Genomic DNA, 14,550 nt, shown 5'->3' with positions numbered 1-14,550 from the left:
ATATTCTAATGTCCACTTTACAAATTCTTTATAAATTTGTAGTCAAACAAAAATTAATTGAAAAGTGAATATATTTTTGAATACGTTATACTAACCTGCAGCAGGGATAATAAAGGATGCGTAGGGAACGAGAGAATCCTACGAATATTCGCCTGGTAAAAGCTAAGATTTAAACTTAATTTGGTGAATGGGAGGAAAGCATTTGAGCAAAGGAAGCAACACGATTGTGAATATAAGTCCTTTCTTCGAGGAAGTTGACGGATAACCTATACATCCATGTAATTTAGGTGCTTGCGTGAACGGGATTATATTTTAATCCTGGGTATTTGTAATATCCCTATCGTGATTAACCCTGAGTAAAAGTAATTCTAAGTTACAAAACTTACGAATCAGTTATTGAACCGATTCTTGTTTTCCATGGAACTGAACGAGGGGAAGCTTCTCGTCCCTTTGACATTTGTATAGTTTCTCCGCGTGCGATCGTGGGGGTATGGATCTGACGGTTAGGCTTCTGGAGAGAGGGTTGAGGTAACCACCTTCCCCTCAAGCTCCACGTCTGATGGGTATTCCTGCGATGAGGCTAGGTTTAAGGGCGCCCTCCAACGACGGGATGGCTTGTGAGAGAAATGGCGGGGATAGTTAACAGTTAGTTTTGGGAACTGATTCTTGGTATTGAGAAGCTTTACTTGCATGAGCTCTGCCACACCCCGTAGAAAATTCTGGCTATCTCATCACATCAAACTTTTAAGATATAAATCTGGGGATGAATGGACGTCTGCCGGGGGGGGAACCGCAGTTGAAGCGGTCCTGCTACAGAGGTCACGGTTTCGAGGCGCATGCACACCACATTCAGCTCTCGGCTCCAACAGCAATGGATCAGCTCTTAGAAACCCTGCTACAGAACTCTGACTCCCAGGTTTTAGCTGAGTCCTTGGAGCGCCTCCTGGATAAACAGGCCAGCGACAGAGATAAGAATATATTTTTGGAGAAATCGCTGGATTTCGGGTGTCATCTTCAAGAAGCGGCTAACAAATTGACGAGACAACGTGCTACACATCACAACTATATTGTTTGGCCGCTTACGTATGACCTCACGGTCAAGAGAGTTGTTAGCTGCGAAACTACAGCATCTCTCGTAGAAGACTTGCGTGGAAGCGTTGTTGATCCACTTAGAACTATGGACTGTGTAAAGTCGTTTTGGAATCTATTGAGTGCCAAGTGTGGATCGAGCTTGTGTGAACACTTTGAGAGGAGTTGCGCCCAACTGGTGAAAGGATTGGGTGGTAAAGTGCTGCCGAAGCTCTTCGTTGGAGCTATAATGCTGCAGATCTGAGGCGGGGGGGGCCTGCAGACTTGAGTTCAAATATGCAAGTTAACAAGACCTCAGCATGCGTTATGGCGACCAGTTCTTGAAGAACGTGGAATAAACGTGTGGACATAAAAGCTAAGTATATGTAGTTTTTCTTCTAGAAAATTGTGTTAAACTACTTTAAGATTCTAGTTAACTTTCGATGTTTGAATATGTATTACATGCATGAAGCTATTCATGTATTTATGTTGTTATAGTTTTGTTTGCAAGACCATGGGAATACTCGTGTACGAGTATTAATTTCCGCCTTGGTTTTAGAATGCAGTTTAATATACAAGAACGACCATGTTTATTCACTCTTTTGCTGCTATTTACGAAGATTTATCTTGGAAAATAGGAATCTGGTTTTGATTCTTTTCTCAGTTTTACATGAACTAATGAGTTAAAACTCTTAAAGAGAGTTATGCATTAGTAAACATTGTGGAGGTCAAACAGTATTATTTGGGTATATATGCTAGTTAAATAGTAAGTCATGCTTGCTTACGCATATGAGTGGATGCTAAAGGATCTCTTTCAAACATTGTTTATTGGTTCTTTAATATGGTATCTAATCTTGTTGCCCAAGCTTGTTGTCAACAGCATTGACAGGAAAACGATGGCGATTGGTGCCACAGAAAAGTGATGTTTAAGGTTGTGGCAGGAAGAGGATCAAGGGTCCATGCAGATGAGTTCGAGTTGCAGGAACACACATTGCTAGAACAATTATGCCACAAGGAATATTGTATGTGGCGGTATGTAAATAAAAGATTACATGAAAACTGTATTAGCTTTTAGCTAGTTATGTGACAGCTTAATGATAATTCATTGTAATGATTTTAATAGCAATGGTTAAGGGATGAAATCCCTTATGAGCCATTGAGTGAGGGGTGAAAACCCTCACGAGCGTTTAATAATAAAATTAAACGTTTGCTGGTTTTCACCCTACGGGGTTTCCAGGGTAAATTGGTGTTCAAATGGGTGATTGCCTTTTGTGTCCGTTTGATGTTGATGGTTATTTATTTGATGTGACAACCATAATGTCCTATTACATGATTATTTAATATGGTTAAGGATATCAAGAAATGGATGCAGGGATTCATGAGACAGTTTATGTCATTACACCACCACAGTGGGGTTAAAGGTTATGCAATGGTTATGCAACTTACTGTCTTGATGGAAATTTACTTGATGTGCTAATGAATATTATATCTAATGGTAATGATGATTTGTGGAGTTGTGAATTGGTTATTTACTTGTGGTAATTTGTAAAGAAAAAATTCTAACTCCCTACTTTTACATGCGAGGTTACCGGGGTATGTGACAAGTGGTATCAGAGCTAAAGGTTGCAGCACTGGCGCCTTTGGGAATTGGTAAGCGGAAAATAAATTGAGGTATGCCACCAGTGAGCATTAACTCAGGTATGAGTTTAATCATTCACATATTGATTTACATAGTACACTATTTTGGCATGATATGTGTGATTCATATTTATAACTGCTTTGAGTAGTAAGTAATAAAGTTGTTGCATAACTACATTCATAACATTGGATTCCTGATGAGGGAAAAAGACAATGAAACTTTTGTCGCACTTACGAACAATATTAAACACTCATTACACGTAAGAACAATATTGAACAGTCATTAAGGAAAGTGACAACGAACTACCAGCTTTTGATTTGCAAATATGGTAATGAACGAAACTTAACAAGTCAATGCATGAATATAAATTATGGGGAACATCCTTGAATAGGATGAAAAATTGTTTAAAAAGGACATTAGAAGAACCCCTTAGATATTGAAAACATGCAATGAGTCAAGCAGCGAGACTTGATTGTCATAACTAATTTTTGATTAAGTTTTGCCATGGTTTGATTAAGATGATTGGTAGTTGAGATTGGTTAGTGTTGTATGACTAACCCATAGAACTTATATGCATTAATTGAATTGGACTCACATGCATGGAATGTGTGTATGAAGATTCTTACTCTCTCTGTGCTATAGTTCCAGTTGTTTATGAGAAGAGTTCTTAATTTTATTCACCATGAGAATGCATGATGAATAGTATATGCTTATGTCCTAACAGATTTAATGATGATTACCCTCTAATTAATTGAAATCCATTAGCATGGTATGTGTTTATGTTAATCATTACTTGTTGGGAGATAAAAACCATTGTAGCCTTGATTTAATGATGGTTGAATTTATCTCTACTATGGGAATGATGGATTTCTTATGCATGTTGCATTCCAGTGTGAAGTTAATTGTAGAGGCATGTTCAGTGAGTAACATTTCTAGGACCCATTCACGGTAGAATTACATGTGATAATTATTCATAAATAGACTACCTGTGTTAATACAGTTGTCAGTAAACTCTAACTACCTTCCCCAACTATAGATGCTTCCAAAGGAAAAGGAAGCAAGGAGGAGGAAGAAGACCGTATTGTAGGGACAGACAGAGATGGGGAAAAGAAATCGCTAAGTCTAGTGGTGACCAGATAGCGCAAGCTTTGAGTGTCAGAATCTTGTAGAAGACGCTAAGTCTGGGGATGACTAGATAGCGCTCGATGGGCATATGAGTATTCCCTTGACAATGCTTAAGGAGTTGGAAAATGATAACTATAGTGTGTTGATGTTAATGATTTTCGTAATGTCTCCTTGAACTCATTATTCTGAAATGGTCACATAGTAGTGTTATGATAGTTGTTGCATCTAGCATCAAGTGGTAACTCTGGTGCATGTGTGACACTTAGGAGGTCATGCTTCTAATTGCATAAGTAGAGCAATTGCTTCCGGTAAGGGTGGTTTAATTTGTTAGTTATGCATATTGAACCAAGGAAAAGATAGGTAACTCTATTCTTTATAGAGAATAATCAGTTGCGTTTTACTAAACAGTTGGAAATATCATGGGGTTGATTTCTACAGTAAAGATTGATTGTTTATATGTTTTCTTGGTAGAGAAAATATGATAATACTTGCAGTAAAAGATTGGTTATTTTATATGTTTTCTTAGTAAAGAAAATAGGTAGTTCCTCCTAGTAAGACTACATGTGAGTCTTATGAGAGAAATGTTTGTCTCTTGTTGTTTTTATAAATCCTTGCTAAATATAGCCAAAGTATCTTCTTGAGAAAAGAAGATGAGGCATATCAACGCCCTGAGGACATAGCATGAAGGGTGGCCAAGTTTTCTTGAATTAAAATATGTATTTTTATTTGATAAAAGTTTCTTGGAAAATATATATATGCTAATTGCATTATGATACTAGTTAGTTTCTAAGTTCTAGTGAAATGATTATGCATTACATGCATGATAAAGATAGCTAAAGATGTGCTTCTAGGCACATAGATATTCACTTCTAACTTTTTGAAGAAAGAGTATATTATATATATATACATAAATATAGTTTCATTCTAAGAGTGTGCATGCTTCATGTATGAAGATGAAGGATTTTGTGAGAGTTTTCTTGAAAATAAAAATAGAGGTTCTTTCCCTTAAAGACACATTAGAATAGTCTTCATGCAAGAAACAAAATCCTTACTTGTTTCATGGAAAGAACTATGTGCAATGAAGTAAAGTAATTGTGTTAGGAAAATACATGTTGCATAATGGTAGCTATTGTGACTTTGGAATTATGACTCTGTGTGTACATAGAGAAAGTGATCATGATAACTTTCTTGAAGACAATAATCTTTTGAAGAGATTGTCTTGCTAGATAAGTTGTGTTGATTTCTTGATTTTGGATGGATAAGTAAACCTTGTTTTTTGAATCTTGATTTTTATGCGTAAAGATGCATATATTTAATAATTCCTTGAAAGGGAATCTTGAGAAACCCTCATATAGGAAGATGGAAGAATGAGGTTAAAATGACTTCCTTTAAGAAAGAGGTATGTAGTTTGTTGTATGAAATGATGGTAGTATTCTAGTGAAGGGAATATGTGTTGCATACATTAAAGAAGGGCTTATATGATAAGCAATGGTATGCACAAAGATTAGTCAATGTGACAAGTGGTATTATATTAATGATGCATGGCCAATGTTGGCCATAGTAAACATAAGATAATACTCCATTAATGATGATTTGAATTAAGACAACATACTATGAAAAATTGGAAATGTTTAGATTATTAACTCAACTGTTGTTGACATTCATACATTAATGAATATTTGCATATGCTTTTATACATGACAATATTATATGCATGAAAATGCTTGGAAATTGAATACGTGTTAACTGATGCATATTTATAACTAACGTTGCTGATGGGATTAAGTAGTGGTAGCTTAATGGCAACAAGAAAACTCATCACGTAAATTGCTGCAATGTGAATTGCAATCATAAATGAGAAAGAATGATGTTATATGATATGCATGAATTATGTTATTTGGGAAATTTGCATGCATACAACGTGTATGATAGATATGTTTCCCATCAATCTAGATGTTGTGGACCCATGATGAGGGATAAGTGTAAATGCATGGTGTACATGCATGTTTATTTTGTTAATGATAATGATTATATGGTTCATTATGTAAATTACTTTGGGAAAGATTGATAACAGAGAAATTTAACATGCCAGACAGTTGCAGATAGATGTGAAAGGCTAGAATGCCTTGGGTTGATGGCAATTACCTGCCCGGAGGGGCTGATGGTACTTGTCTACCCGGATTGTGAAAGGCTGGAATGCCTTGGGTTGATGGCAATTACCTGCCCGGAGGGGTTGATGGTACTTGTCTGCCCGGAGTTGGGTTGATGGCAGCTACCTGCCCGGAGGGGTTGATGGTACTTGTCTGCCCAGATTTCCTCTCCCTGGAATTCTTGAGTTGGTTGGCCAGTGGAATTCCATGTTAGACCTGGTAAGGTCTCTATCAAAGAAACTGTCTGGATGTGAAAATGACTCGATTTGGTTGTGGAAACCAGTTCCCATGGGTTGGGAATTCTTTAGTCTATTGTGATTTTCATGGCTAAAGAAATTAACTAATCAGTTGTATGTGATGTTAAAAATAAATTCTTGTGTGAAATGTGTTATGCACATTTAACAGGAAATGAGTTTAATGTTCAATAAGGAGTTATTGGAAATTTTAATTCCTTTATCATTTTATTAATCTTGTGAAAGTCTTAGTAGGGGCTAAGACCATTTTCAAATGATGCAGTGATTGATTGTTTTGATGATTAGAGAGCTAGGTGCTCTTTTGGTACATCTAGAAGCACTTTGCGGATGTCTTTAGTGAGAATTCGTTCAGTGTGCACGTGAGCAGTGATTTATCATTTGATGATTAGTGTTAGTGCTCTTTAAGTACTTGTAAAAGTATTGTGATTTAGAAATCATCTAGCATTGCACAATTGATTGATCGTCAAACGTATTTCATTTGACTCAAAATATAGTGACTAATGTGATTGAATTTGTTAGTCATATATTACAGGAATTACTTACCATGGAAGGTTGAAGAGTTGTCCAACCACTATTAAAATGCTTACATGAAGGTATTCATGATTTTCAAGAATAGATGGTAAGTAATGGTAAGTTGACACAGAGAATTGTTTATTATGAATGAATAAGGGCCAAGTGGTGGCGATTAGAAGTTGCATATTTTTGCAATTATGAATGCTTATGACCATTGATGCTTATAACTAATGATATTTCTTATGATTATATCATTACTATTTTATTTGTTGTCATTTCTTGGAATGAAAACTTTGAGTTTAAAGAGGAAGGATCACATTTTGTGTGGTTTAGATGATTATACATTGAGTACAATCTAAAGTTCCAACAAGAGATGAACACCGAGGACGGTGTTCTTGTTAAGGGGGGGAGTATGTAATATCCCTATTGTAACTAACCCTGAGTAAAAGTAATTCTAAGTTACAAAACTTACGAATCAGTTATTGAACCGATTCTTGATTTCCATGGAACTGAACGAGGGGAAGCTTCTCGTCCCTTTGACATTTGTATAGTTTCTCCCCGTGCGATCGTAGGGGTATGGATCTGACGGTTAGGCTTCTGGAGAGAGGGTTGAGGTAACCACCTTCCCCTCAAGCTCCACGTCCGATGGGAATTCCGGCGATGAGGCTAGGTTTAAGGGCGCTCTCCAACGGCGGGATGGCTTCAGAGAGAAATGGCTGGAATAGTTAACAGTTAGTTTTGGGAACTAATTCTTGATATTGAGAAGCTTTACTTGCATGAGCTCTGCCACACCCCGTAGAAAATTCTGGCTATCTCATCACATCAAACTTTTAAGATATAAATCTGGGGATGAATGGACGTCTGCCCGGGGGGGGGGGGAACCACAGTTGAAGCGGTCCTGCTACAGAGATCACGGTTTCGAGGCGCATGCACACCACATTCAGCTCTCGGCTCCAACAACAATGGATCAGCTCTTAGAAACCCTGCTACAGAACTCTGACTCCCATGTTTTAGCTGAGTCCTTGGAGCGCCTCCTGGATAAACAGGCCAACGACAGAGATAAGAATATATTTTTGGAGAAATCGCTGGATTTCGGGTGTCATCTTCAAGAAGCGGCTAACAAATTGACGAGACAACGTGCTACACATCACAACTATATTGTTTGGCCGCTTACGTATGACCTCACGGTCAAGAGAGTTGTTAGCTGCGAAACTACAACATCTCTCGTAGAAGACTTGCGTGGAAGCGTTGTTGATCCACTGAGATCTATGGACTGTGTAAAGTCGTTTTGAAATCTATTGAGTGCCAAGTGTGGATCGAGCCTGTGTGAACACTTTGAGAGGAGTTGCGCCCAACTGGTGAAAGGATTGGGTGGTAAAGTGCTGCCGAAGCTCATCGTTGGAGCTATAATGCTGCAGATCTGAGGCGGGGGGGGCCTGCAGACTTGAGTTCAAATATGCAAGTTAACAAGACCTCAGCATGCGCTATGGCGACCAGTTCTTGAAGAACGTGGAATAAACGTGTGGACATAAAAGCTAAGTATATGTAGTTTTTCTTCTAGAAAATTACATGTGAATCTTGTGTTAAATGCTTTAAGATTCTAGTTAACTTTCGATGTTTGAATATGTATTACATGCATGAAGCTATTCATGTATTTATGTTGTTTTGTTTGCAAGACCAGGGGAATACTCGTGTAAGAGTATTAATTTCCGCCTTGGTTTTAGAATGCAGTTTAATATACAAGAACGACCATGTTTATTCACTCTTTTGCTGCTATTTACGAAGATTTATCTTGGAAAATAGGAATCTGGTTTTGATTCTTTTCTCGGTTTTACATGAACTAATGAGTTAAAACTCTTAAAGAGAGTTATGCATTAGTAAACATTGTGGAGGTCAAACAGTATTATTTGGGTATATATGCTAGTTAAATAGTAAGTCATGCTTGCTTACGCATATGAGTGGATGCTAAAGGATCTCTTTCAAACATTGTTTATTGATTCTTTAATATGGTATCTAATCTTGTTGCCCAAGCTTGTTGTCAACAGCATTGACAGGAAAACGATGGCGAATGGTGCCACAGAAAGGTGATGTTTAAGGTTGTGGCAGGAAGAGGATCAAGGGTCCATGCAGATGAGTTCGAGTTGCAGGAACACACATTGCTAGAACAATCATGCCACAAGGAATATTGTATGTGGCGGTATGTAAATAAAAGATTACATGAAAACTGTATTAGCTTTTAGCTAGTTATGTGACAGCTTAATGATAATTCATTGTAATGATTTTAATAACAATGGTTAAGGGATGAAATCCCTTATGAGCCATTGAGTGAGGGGTGAAAACCCTCACGAGCGTTTAATAATAAGATTAAACGTTTGCTGGTTTTCACCCTACGGGGTTTCCAGGGTAAATTGGTGTTCAAATGGGTGATTGCCTTTTGTGTCCGTTTGATGTTGATGGTTATTTATTTGATGTGACAACCATAATGTCCTATTACATGATTATTTAATATGGTTAAGGATATCAAGAAATGGATGCAAGGGTTCATGAGATAGTTTATGTCATTACACAGTTTATGTCATTACACCACCACAGTGGGGTTAAAGGTTATGCAATGGTTATGCAACTTACTATCTTGATGGAAATTTACTTGATGTGTTAATGAATATTATATCTAATGGTAATGAAGATTTGTGGAGTTGTGAATTGGTTATTTACTTGTGGTAATTTGTAAAGAAAGAATTCTAACTCCCTACTTTTACATGCGAGGTTACTAGGGTATGTGACAGTATTTGGTAGAGATTTATTAGGATTATGTAGAATTTAATATCAATTTTCATATTTATAGGTTAAATTTTGGTTGTAGCTTTAAATAATTAGTGAATTTTTTATTGGAAAAAGATTTTTTATTCACATATAAATGTTTATTCGTAAGACTTGGATATGTTGTGTTGATTAAATCCTTTTTGACATCTGTGTAAGTCTAAAATGACTTTATAGGTATTAAGAATTTCAAAAAAGATATTTTTAATTGATCCGAGGGGATCTAATTAAGCACTAATGTTAAAAGATAAGTACTAGCTAAAAACAAACCAAGGAGTGAATGAAAGTAAATAATGTTTTAGGAATACAATAAAAAGGGTCGCTTTTCTTAAACATCAAATGGGAAAAGACATTTATATGTTTATATTTAGGTAAATTTAGAATAAACAAGGAGCCACTGCTGTGGCGGTAGTCCCTACCGAGGTCTGCAAGGACAACACAAATGGATTGTATACTATCTGATTTGAAATGGGATTTGAAATGGAACTGAAATAGTTCACCTAGAGCTGTTAAATCCACGGTGATGTGCGGAATTTGATATGCAATTGGGTTTTATTCGAAACCTATGGATTTTGTTTTAGTTAGACCTACTGATTAGTTGAAACAGAGCTTATGAAGGATGCAATTTTTCCTTTTCCTTTTGCTTTTGCGGTCACAGATTGTATTTCCATTAACTTATTTACATGGTGTTAGGGTAGGGTTGCTTATTGAAAAGACGAAAACATAGGTAAAATAATACCAAATACAATACAAACCTATTGTCATGTAAATTGTTTGTCTATTGTCATGTAAATTGTTGTATTACAATAATATGCAATGTAAAAAAACACAAAGAACATGTTAAAATGTAAAAATATTTTGCTAAAACTGATTGCTATCATCTTCAATCATCCAATATTAATTTATTCTGAATTAAATTAAATACAGGACAGAAACAGAAACAGTTCAAGCCATGTAAAAAACTAAAAATTCTTTTATTGTAAATGTTGAAAAAAAAAAGATGTAACATAGCATCCACAAGTAGTGTAGACTTTAAGTGTTACATTATTATTTCTTATAACATATTAGTAGAATAATTGAATATATATATATAAGTAATATCAAATTTCAAATACAATTATGTAATGATGCATAACATAAATACTAAAATTTATTGACAATTTATAATAAAAAAAATAAAAATAAACTAGTTAAGACAATTATTTGGTAAAATTGAATACACATTTTCACTCGGAAATTTAATTAATTCATAAAAAATAATAAAATTTATTAAAAATTTATAATAATAAAATAAAATAAACTGGTTAAGACAATTATGTGGTAGAATTAAATAGACATATTCACTCCAATCCAAACAACAAATATTACTAAAGTGTAAATACTAAAACATGGTCTTACTTTTCTCATCTACTTTTCTATTCATTCATTAACTTTATAACTTTATATACCTATGACACTTACTTTAAGACAAACTAACTAACTAATAAGTAATCAGTAACATAATTGGTTGCCAACTTGAGACAGAACTTTCATTATATTATTATATACTTGCATATATTATATTATATATACTTGCCCCATTGGCACAGTTATATATACAACACGCGGCACCATAAGCTCTATCCCATTTTCACTGAGGTAGGGAATTTCAATGTTTTAACCCGAAGTGAATTTGAAAGATGGAGATTTTCACTTCGAAAGATGGAGATTACAATCTTGAACCATAGGTTTTATATGATAAAGACTTTCCAGCCTTCTTTCCTGAACCCTTACCCACATTATCCAAAAAACAAAAACTAACAAAACAAGATGGCTTACAACAAGCTCATTATGACTAAAATTTGAAGCGACAACAGAAATTTTAATTTTCATAAACATTTTAGCTTAATATATTAATAATACATTAATATGTAATATTTAGAAAAATAAAAAATATCAATAATAAATAAATATTTCAGCTTAATAACTAATATAAATTCAATTTCCATAAACATTTCAGCTTAATATATTAAAAATACATTAATATGTGATATTTAAGAAAATAAAAAATATCAATAATAAATAAATATTTCAGCTTCAACGTGAAGCAAGTTAAACATTGAAATGCATAAATAAATATTTCCTCTTCAACGAGGTAAAACACTGAAAACATAAATACATGTTTCTATTTGAACGTGAACAAGTTAGAAAACTGAAATAAATATGTAAAAATTGGTTTGAAGTAGCAATGGAATTTAAAATATTGAAAGTACATTTTCTTGGTAAATGAGTGGAAATTGCAAGTTAAATAGTTCTATTACAGTAAGACCATAATCTGAAGAATTACTTGCAAAGTGCAGAACTTTCGCAGGGGAAAAACCAGAATGAGTGCTCATGTACACATGCCTACGAGTAAGTTACTCTTCCAAATTTCATGTTTTATAAAATATTTTAAGCAATGTTAAAATTTTTAACAAAAGCATTTCAGTATTTTTTCATGATAAAAATATCAAAATTACAGATTCAAGTGAATTCTACCTGCGGTCAAACGTGGTTGGAGATGAAATATTTTGAATGGTTATTTGGCCATTCGGACCAGTCTCTGCCTTTTAAATACTGGCCATGTCAAACTATCCTCCAAAGGAAAGGTTGGGCTCTGCTTGTCGTGTGGGAGTATGCGGCCACTTGCATGGATGATCCCGATATCGCAGCTGTTGGTTTCACATATTAGTACAGCACCATCAACACTTGGCTTGAAAACAAGATCAATACGTCCCCAATGACTAATAACCAGACCTTAGATAATAAGTTCCTCATTCCAAATCATGCACTTAGGTCTGCAATCCTAGAGTGGAAAATTAAATCTGAATTCAACAATGCAGATTATGACACTAAACAATACTTGGAAAGACATAAAACTTCAAATAAAACCACCAAATTTCAGAATAAAAGAGATTTTCCATTCATAGTCAGGCTTGCAAAGGTTAATAATGCATATTTTCAATAATAACTCTTTTCAAAATAGAAAGATGATACTATTTACCGCAAAAGGCTCGGGATTTTGGAATGTTTGACACATTGTCTGCTATGATAGAAGGTTAGAAACAAAAGCATATGGACAAACCTTAAATATGAAATCGGAAAAACCACCTCTGAAGCATATAGCAAAGAAATAATAATGAAATGAGAGTGAAATTAATTCTGATGAATTAAGAAAACACTTTATATAGTGAAAGCTTGAGTGATAGAAGCAAAACTATTACCATGAATAGACGAAGGGAACAGTGCAAAGAGTTACATGCCATCAAATAACCATGTTAAAGGTTTGTAGAAATTCAATATTTTTTTATGGTGAATATTACATTAGATGGGGAATGCTTCGTTCGGTCTAGGAACTTACAAGTTGTAAAGGTGAAGCTCCGCTTAATGCTCTCTGCTCCTCTGCTCCTCAAGTTGTAAAGGTGAAGCTCTGCTCTCTGCTCCTCTGCTCCTCAAACTAGCTGCTCCACACTCTCTGCTCTCAACTTACTCCGGAGAATTAGCTGCTCGATGCTCGACACTCTCTGCTCTGAACTTACTCCGCACTCCTAACAAGGCATTTCTAGACAACCATGGACGCCCCTGCATATGCAAACAGCTGGCACTTGCAGGATGCAGGACACTGCATGCATGACACGGAGAATAGGTAGCAAAAACTTAGGACAAACTAATAATGAATGATATTTTAATTTATTTTAAGACTTGATTTGCAATGAAACATTATATAATAACATGACATATATGTTAAACTACGCTATCTTAAAATATAAATATATGTAATTATGAAATTTAATTTTTGCATCCTTGTATGCCATTTAAAATATGCTTGGTTATTTATAATTATTTATTTCACATATTCACATTGATGTTAAAATAGGAAATAAATTTCCTAAACCTTAAGGATCAACCATATTTCTTCCGCTTACTAATGGTAAAAATAATGGATAGAAAATATCAACTATTATTATCAAATGTATACATATACAATAAATTCTCATTTTGCATAATAATTGAGAGATATATTAAAAAAAGTAATTTTTTAAAAAAGAAAGCATAATAATTTTTTAGTTTGGTCCTATAACACCAAAAATAAATATATTGAGATTTAAGTGATTCTTGAAAATCACCACAATTTATAAAAGTGATGCTCCAAACATAAAGTTATGTCAATTAGAGAAGGACAACACCTAAAAATAAAATAATAATGAATGGTATTTTAATTTACTTCAAGACTTCATTTGCAATTAAACACTATAGAATAACATGGCCTATATGTTAAATCACACTATCTTAAAATATATGTAATTATTATAGAATTTAATTTTTGTATCTTTACATGCCATTTAAAGCATGTTTGGTTATTTATAATTGTTTATTTCACATATACACATCAATATTAAATAAGGAAAAAAATTCTAAACCTTAAGAATGCAATCTACCATCAACCATACTTCTTTCGCTTACTAATGGGAAAGTTTATTACTAAAGAAATAATGAATAAGAAAAATTCAAGTATTATCATCAAATATACTTATATCCAATAAATTCTCATTTTTAATAAAAATAATAAAACACATTTTCAAAATTTTATAATTATTAAAGACATAGTTTAACAAATATATAACAACAATGTAAAACTAGAACCTGACACTACGAATTTTCTTACGTTTATATAATTTCCATTATCTTCGTCTATAAATTACTTATTAGCAAACTACTTATATAAATTACTCAATCTTTATCTGTAAATTACTTATTGGTAAACTACTCATTTATGAGGCGCACCCTAAATAATTGGACCTCAAATTTAAAGTAATTTTTGTTCACCCTCAAATACGTTTGAGAATAAAAAATTGTTCCACAAAACGTCAAATTTCCACGACCCAGACTCCAATTTTCACATTCCACCGGGTATTCCGGTCCACCGATATGGCTCTGATGTACATTGCTTCAATAAGTCTGT

This window comes from Pinus tabuliformis, chromosome 6, assembly GCF_031772625.1.
Source record: "Pinus tabuliformis cultivar Carrire ecotype Pingquan chromosome 6, CPIR1, whole genome shotgun sequence".
In the NCBI taxonomy this organism is placed as follows: domain Eukaryota; kingdom Viridiplantae; phylum Streptophyta; class Pinopsida; order Pinales; family Pinaceae; genus Pinus; species Pinus tabuliformis.
This window is presented reverse-complemented; position numbering follows the sequence as displayed.